Here is a 7184-nt window from a genome sequence, read left to right as displayed (position 1 = left end):
TAAGCACAACCTAGGAAGATTGCACCAACTTTATGTAGTTGTGTGAAAGTGGCGAAGTAAAGTGTGGTTGATCTCGCCTGAATCATTGTTATCTATTGAGTTTTTAATTTAGCTTAGTCTTGTTAAACCCTTTCCCTTTTAATTTCAGTTCATTCCTGTTTAGTTCGTTTGAAGCAGAAGCATCACAAAATTGCTATATCCGATGATGAAGTTCCAATCACACCAAAGAAGTGAAAGAATGATCCAAACATAAGTCCACTTGGATTACTAGCAACATCAATCAAACAAGTCTATATCCACAGAAAAGTCGCTAGTATGTAGTTGGAAACTTGGAGTCAATGTATGATCTTCCTGCAATCTTATTTTACATCTAATTTTGATCAAGAGAGGATAAAGTGATTGTTGGAAAACTTTATTTTGTGTTGGTGTGGTCACAAAACACCAGCCAACAATAGCCTCCACTTGAATACAACTATTTCCAACTAAGATATATGGACAGTTTCATGGCTTCTCATAGTTCTTAGTGGCATGTATGAAGATGGTTTAGATAGTTACTTTACTGTTTTCTCATTTATTAGTCACCAATCTTTATGCAAAATTCAAGGACAATTCCTTGCCATAAATTTTACCATCTAATCATGTTCTTTTGTTCAGGATAGGGCACATGAATTTTTTTTTGTTTTTGTTTTTCCATCAAACTTGTATTCAAACTCCTCACCAATCTTAGGGACATTGTAATGCTTTTTGGCAAAATTGAAATATATTAAGGTAGAAAAAGGCTAACAAAAGATGAAAAATACCAATAGAGTGAGCTGACTACCTATAGAGCAATTGCAATTAACAAAAAATGAGTTCAACAACATTTGTTGTGGGAATTCACTTCCATTACGTCAACATTATTCAGATATGCCTAATTAAGGGGACTAGACATAACAAAAGGAGTAGAAAGACAACTGGACGTCATCCAATAAAGGATTTCAAAGTCGGCAAATCTTTTATCTTTGTTGAAGGATTTGCAGTGGGCTTTGGGCTTCCCTCCTTGTCATCTTTATTGTTGGTGTTAAGTAGAATTGACATGTATGTGGCAACATGGCATACAACATGACATTGCTGATGTGAAGTTTGTGAAGCATGAACATTTTTATGGGGGTATTTCTTTATGGAGGTTTTAACTAGTTCTTGAAGCATAGGATTGTTGCTATCTACCCTTTAGGTTCTTGAGCAATGAGAGGCTTTACAATTTTATGCTATGACTGCCTATTGATGATTGGCTAAAAGGTTTTGGCTATTTGTAAGTAGGGTCTTGAGAGTTTGAGGAAGGTTGTTTACCTTGGCTTCTAGTAGGGGAAGAGTTTGTTCTGATGTATTCAGAGGAGAAACAAGAGCATTCAAAACCATCATGGTTTTTTTAAGTTCTTTCATGGTTACATTTATTTGTGTAGGAAAGTTGATTGCATATTTACCCTCTTAAATACTTAAACTATGTAGTTTGAACTATTAAATCTCTTGTAAGATGCTCTTAACTTTTTAGGAAGGTTTGGAGTTGGATTCTTTGGTTTTGAGTCCCAATAAACTAGGTAGGGTAAATAGTTTCATGAGGTATCTGCAGAGTGAAGATGATTGAATAATGAGTGTGATGGATTAGGGAGGGCTTGCGGAATAGAAAATACTGCTAGGAGTGGAGTGTGATCCATTTGATGAGGATAGACATGCCTTGTGTAGGTGAGAGACTTTGATGTTTGGCTTTGGCTTCGAGGCTTGATAACACAATGATTGTAGGACAAACTATTATTGTTATTAAAGATAATTTGCAACTAACTACTAAGGTGAAGGATCAAGGGTGACTTGGAGGGCATAATGTTGATTTCATGAATGAGTCATAGTCCTTGTGCCGAGATTCCAATTTCTTTAGACTTTCGATTGTTATCTTCGTTGTGATTATTTGTGCCCCTCTACTACTACTTTTATCTTTCATAAGACCTTATCTTTAAGGCTCAAGTCTTCTATTATCCTCGTTATTTGTGGTTGGTGGAGTTATAGACATGAGAGCTTTGGTTATCAGAGGTGATGACTCCTTTTATTGAGAAAGTATGGAATAGTTTGGCATGTTCTTTGATGGGATAAGGGATCTATTGAGTAGCATGCCAACTTTGAGATTTTGCAATGAGTTATAACGAATCATGTGTTTAAATGTATTGGGATTTTTTTTGAAAATTAAGAAATATTGTAAATGACGGATATAAATTTTGCCACAATTTGGGCTCCTATCTAATTATAAGTGTGGTTCTTAAGAACATGTATGTCCTTCCCTTCTATCTAATTATAAGTGTGGTTCTTAAGAACATGTATGTCCTCTCCTTCTATCTAATTATAAGTGTGGTTCTTAAGAACACGTATGTCCTCTATGCCTAAGTAGACTTGGATTCAATCACATTATAGATGTAAGGACTCTAGGGGATAGATGAATGGTAGGTGGGAAAAAATATAGATTATAATTGGATGTATGGTGATAGGGCTTGAGAAGTCAACATGAAGAGTTGTTCTCACTTTTCCACCATTTCCATATCAACCCCTTCAAGACTAAATGTGTTAGTTGAGTATCTTTGTACTTTGAATCAACTTTATCATTGCACTTCTTGTGAAATGACTTGATATGTTCCAATATTGTATGATGGTGATTGTTGAACACTTTATTGTTCGTTTACCATAAATTCTATGTAGTGACAAAAGGGATTTTTTTGGAGTTAAAGATATGTAATTGCTTGGTTTTCCTTAGAGCCCAAATTGCATACATTAGATTGTTAATGTTCATGCTTGAGTTCAAGCTGAGCTCCATGGTTTTGGCCCTAATGGAGTAGATTTGTTTTGCATTTGTGTAATCAATAATAAGATTTTGAGTGTCTCTTGAAATATTGCAATGAGGGCATCTCTTGGGTTCTTACCAACATTTCTTTTAAATATTGTCAATAGAAATAATCTTGTTATGAAGGGAAAATACTTAAAACAATTTGAGTTTCAACCAAATGCTCATTACTCATATAATGTTCCAATTATATTTAAAAGTGGAATAATTTGTGTGAAAGACTTTTTAGGACAAGTTGATAGTGCAATACCTTGATGCATGAGTTGATTAGAGAAAAATATCCTATTTGAAAGCTCATAATAATATAAATTGAGGTTTTTTTGGCCATTCATTTCCTAAGGATTGGACACTTTCATTGCCCTGATGTTTGGGAAAAGAAGACTTGGTTTAAGATTGAAATTTTTCACTTTCCATTTTTTTTATTGATTAGTTGTCTCCTCAATTCTTTAGGATGTAGGTCAAAGAGGGTAGAAGTAACATACTAATTATTCTTGTAGTGGGTGGTAGCTCCTTTCCTAGTTTACTAGGACACCAATAATTGCTTTAGTTGAAGTTCTAAAGAATTTTGTTGGTAGTCCACATTTTCTTATGCATAATGATGCTATGACAAGATGTATGTGGATGCTCTATGAAATATTTGAGTTGAAGTTTTAGAGTTTGTAGTTTTGCATAAAAATAACTGTTTCATCTTCATATTAAAAAGTTGAAATTACCTCCCTCTTTAGTAGAGATTGTGATCTTAGTTCATTTCATTAAAGGAATATGGATTGTGATCTTAGTTCACTTCATTAAAGGAATATGGAATTTAGTCCATGCTCTACACCTAAGAAAATTACCTTGTAACTATTTGAGTTGAATGGTAATTATCCTAGGGCATGGGAGAATAGGTAGCTTATGTCTTATTATGGCTTGCATTTAATTAGATTAACCATTATCTTCTTGCTAATGATAGTAATTTTTCCAACATTATATGCAATTTTAAATTCTTGTCAATTCTTTGTCTTATGTCACAGGTTCACCACATATGTCAAAAACTTCAATGTGGCGTGAAAATCAATGCAACAAATTTGGCTCAACAAGAAATTTCACAACATTTCAAAATGCATAAAATAAAAATTCACAAATGAGGTATCAAATAACCTAACTCAATTCATCCAATTTCATAATAAATATTCAAATTTTCACTAATAATTTTTCCAAACAAAAATTAAGACGTTTTTTAGGAATATCGTTAAAATAGCTTCAAGAAACACTAAATTCAAAAATCTCAAAAGTAAAAAAAATGTAAAATACCCCTTGGTTCTAAATAAATAATAAGTAGTGAGACTAATTTTCGTGCATTCCAAAACATCCAAAAACATTTTGAGAATTAATTTTTCTAGAATATTTTACAAAGAAAAACTATAAAAAACCCAAATTCATTATTGAAGAAAAGTTTGAAATTTTGATTCTAAGTGTACACAACAACACATTTCTAAGGTTAAAACTCACATTTCCATGATTTTAGAAAAAAAGCTAGAAAAGTAAGGGCATAAAATAGTTTTTAAAAAAAAATTAAACAAAGTTTAAATCTACTTCTAAATGCTCGAATTTGAATCTAGGAAAGAAGTCCTATGTTTCGTTAAGGGTGAACATGACATCCAAATTGAAAAGCATAAAGAAAAAGCAGAAAAATTAATGAATTATCTCAAACTTTGACACACACCAAAACGATGAAAACTCACAAATTTTCGAACTGGAGGAGAAGAAATCTATACACACCCAATCACAATCCCATTCCTATCCAATCCATTTTGGATCCCATCTAATTCTATTCACATTTGCTCTCACAATCAAATTTGCAAAAAATGGCAAGAAGAGGAAAATAAGAATCCACAAATTGACGTTTTCTTTCTCTTTTATTTTTTTATCCCTTTTCTTATTTTCCTATTTATTTATTATTCCACTTTATTCTTTTCTCAAAAAATGCAATCAAACAAAATTAACATTTAACACGAAACATTTGCATTTATTTATTGACATGATTATATTGAGCATAAATTTTCACAACCCTAACTTTTTTTCAAAAATAAATAAATTTGATTATATTTTTCCCAATTTTCATGAAATAGCTTAGTGGACAGAAAAGCAATCTTCTTTAAAACTTAGAAATCATTTTACGATCAAAGATAATTCAAACTATTATTGAATATTTTACCTTAATTCGATTTTAAAGCAAATACGATCAAATCATGCAATAAGCAACTCATAAGCTATTTTTACAATACAATGAAACTGGGAAATCATTTAATTTATACATACACTAGCATTTCATGACATATATGGGTTCTAGAATCATTCATAACTCAAATTCAGGTCACCACAAGTCAAATACCTCATAAATAGTACTCACATCAAGTATGATAGGGTTTGGGCAATAAGGGATGACCTAGTGTGACATCTTTAGTACAACCACCACTGGAGAAATAACTAAGACTTGTGTAACCAGGTGGTGAAAGAACCCTATACCTATAATTGTTCCACACACATCAAGGATACCTGTTCAATGTATTATAGTTGAAGCACAACATATCACCCAACAAGGTACAACAACAAAAAGCGTAAAAATAAACATCCTTACATCCATTAATATGATATCACTAAAATTTAATCTCACATGCATCATACAACTCAATGCATCAAACATGGTATTAAATATGATAGCATTTAATCATAACATAAATATTAATAAAATTATCCATAATTGAAACATTACAATACACCAAGCATATAGGCTTCACATAGACATACAAAACTCCAAAATTTGACATGTCGAGGAATTTGCATCTCAAATATGTGGGTGGTCCAAACATAGCACTCAATAATAATTGAAGTCACTAGAAAAATTCACAAAGAAATGGTGAAGCTAAACAACTAATCACATATGTCAAAGCTGTGAATGGGTAGGCATCACAAATATTGACCGACCCTAATAAACATTTTTCTCATAGCAGCAACATATCAAATATGGTTAGATTAGTATCAACCTCATTTCACATTTTACACATAATAAAATGAATCCTTCTTAGGCATATTTAAATAAACCCAAATGCATTGGAAAAATAAAATAGATTCACACTTTATAAGACCAAATATACATTTTGATCTAGTATTATAAACACAACTGTAAGGTTGCTACTAGTAATATATCTCTATGCAATTATAAGTACAACTACAAAAACATTACTATGGCCAAAGGTTATATGAAATAAATCTTTGAATACATGTAGATAAATGCATATATGCTCAATACACACGCACGCACGCATGCGCGCACACACACATCTATGTATGTATGTATACAAATTCTTTCTACAAGTCATTCAATAAATGAAGTGAAAGTTTGATAGACCTCCATAACTTCAAGCATCAAGAAACAAGATAAAAAATCTATATTAATGAATTATATCCTGAAGGTGCTAGGTGTTAGGGTTTTCATCCTGACTCATAAGCAAGTTTTTAAACATGCAGAATGTTAGTTTCCACAAAATTTTCTTCAAAGGAAAATAGAGAGCAATGCTAACTAGATTGCTTTGAAAGTTTTTCTTCATTCTCTTTCTCTTCTTTACTCCTTCACTCTGCAATTTTCCTATTTCTCTTGCAAAATAAAGTCAATAAGTCATGCCCTTATCTTCTTTTGCATTCTCTCGTCATAGCATTTCTATATTTACTAATATTCATCCTTTCTTGCCATCTCTTCCTCATGCCAAGTTTCTCTCCTTTTTCCTTTGACCTTGATTGCTCATTACTCCTAAATAACTTCACTCTTAATTTACATGCCTCCTAGAAATGTAGTGGTGGTGAGTATAACTAAGACTCACCATCTACATTAAATTTTCCATTAAATTCTCATGCTTTGACTATGTGGAGCTTTTAGTTTATGTTTATTTTGAGTTCAAAATAAACATAAACAATTAAGAACTTATTTCTAATTTAAAACTATTACTTGAAATAAATTCAGTTAGAATGCTTAGACTCCACTCTAGGATTAACTTGGCACAAGGATGAAGTATTCAATGTTGAGAGGTACACTTAGGACAATAGTGAACGAACTTATCAAACACTAGGCCAATCAAAACACATATGATGACCAAAGCATTCATCACATGATGAATGCAAAATCGACGAATTTGTAGATAATTAAGCACATCTAAACATAGAAAGTCAAACAATTACTTATGACAAAATTACATCATCAAAGATATAGGTAAAACTAGTGACATGTTTGTAAATTTCTTAAGCACACGATATGATTTTTCAATCCAACTAAATATGCAACCCT

The sequence above is a fragment of the Cryptomeria japonica genome, chromosome 5, assembly GCF_030272615.1.
Source record: "Cryptomeria japonica chromosome 5, Sugi_1.0, whole genome shotgun sequence".
Taxonomy (NCBI): domain Eukaryota; kingdom Viridiplantae; phylum Streptophyta; class Pinopsida; order Cupressales; family Cupressaceae; genus Cryptomeria; species Cryptomeria japonica.
This window is presented reverse-complemented; position numbering follows the sequence as displayed.